Here is a 1,536-nt window from a genome sequence, read left to right as displayed (position 1 = left end):
CAGACACAAAAAGCACCAAGAAGCACCCAAAACGCTATTCTTGCGCACAATTAGATAGTGTTCTATTACCTTAATATTGAAATCGAAATCAATTTCAAGTCTATTATGCAAAAAGCAAAACACTCCATTTCACCGAAATCGAACCATTCCTTAAGAGTGGCTTGCATAGGCGGAGTCGGGCCGCAAGACCACCCAGCCAACCACCCCCGGCCCAGGTACAAAAAATTTCTATTACCCTAAAACTGAAATTGAAATCATGCGAAAACGTAACACTATTTCACTGAAATCGAAATCATTAATAGTGGCTTGCATAGGCTTGGTGGGGTTAAAAATCTAAATAAAAATATCACGCCCACCGTGGGGCTCGAACCCACGACCACAAGGTTAAGAGCCTTGCGCTCTACCAACTGAGCTAGACGGGCTTTGATAATATTTTATTTAAATACTAAAATCTGCCCTATTATAGAAAATAAAGGTTGAGTCGACCAAATCATCACTGCGTAAAGAGTTTCTCGAATCAGACTTGAGACCTGAGAGGGAAAAGCGTACAGTTGAACATCACATTATTGAGATCAGTTTATCAGACAAAGAGTCACCGGCATGGTTCGTGATCTCGGTATCGGTTGGATCTGGATCGGGATTGGATTGCGATCGTCCAAACTTGGGTAAATATGACACTTTTGTCTCTGTTTTCTTATATAAAAACTAATTGTTTGTTACATTTTTACCCCTATTAGTGCAGTTGGATCGGATCGATCTCGGCCAATACCGATCCAATCTGGCCAAAATCGACCAACCTGATCCGATACCTCAAACCATGGTCACCGGAGAAGTACTGCAAGAGTGTGTCTATTTCTTTTAGGATTTATAGTCTGTGTGATACTGAGGATGTTAGGCATGTTTGGTGCTCTAGTTTGTGAATTTTATGAATAGATGATAATGCCTATGGTTTTTGAGATCAGAAAGGAACTTCACAGCTCCGCTGAATCGTTATCCCTTCCAATTCGCTGTTCCTTCTAATTCCTCCAATTCCTCACATGGGGGTGGAAATGACCACCCAACCCCCTGCCCAAGATGGGGTCCACTCCCCCTATTAGAGGAATTGGAGGAATTTGAGTTGATAATTATTCCCGCTCTCTAGCTAGTGTGTCTACTGTTTAGTTTATATTGTATTATCAGAGATAACAAGTTTTTGACAGTTAATTATCATCAAATGTGTTGTCATTGTAAATCTGATAATTGAGGTACATTGATAGATTTGATTTTGTTATTAAACGAAGACTTTGTTGAAGTATTACTTGAGCATGCACCTACTGGTGTACTCAATGAAATTACTCTGATTCAAAAAGTGGAAGTTCAGGATCAATCATATATCTTCTTATGTATTGTCACGCACCCTCTTAGTGGTCCTAGATTTTTGAAAGCTTTCTTTGCCACTTGACAAACTCCAATTGGATTGAAACTTGACTTGTGAACAAGGGATCTTTGGGTCTATTTCTACAAAATTTTATCCCCTTCAGACTTGGTCCTGAACTA

At 39.8% G+C, this 1,536-nt stretch overlaps 1 non-coding gene across 1 annotated transcript; it reads right to left on the bottom strand.

Annotated features, from left to right (window-relative positions):
- Positions 1-349: 349 nt before the first annotated feature.
- On the bottom strand, positions 350-422 carry TRNAK-CUU. The gene has a single exon. It is a non-coding gene; the product is annotated as a tRNA-Lys (tRNA).
- Positions 423-1,536: the final 1,114 nt, after the last annotated feature.

Source organism: Telopea speciosissima, chromosome 11, assembly GCF_018873765.1.
Source record: "Telopea speciosissima isolate NSW1024214 ecotype Mountain lineage chromosome 11, Tspe_v1, whole genome shotgun sequence".
In the NCBI taxonomy this organism is placed as follows: Eukaryota; Viridiplantae; Streptophyta; class Magnoliopsida; order Proteales; family Proteaceae; genus Telopea; species Telopea speciosissima.
This window is presented reverse-complemented; position numbering and strand designations above follow the sequence as displayed.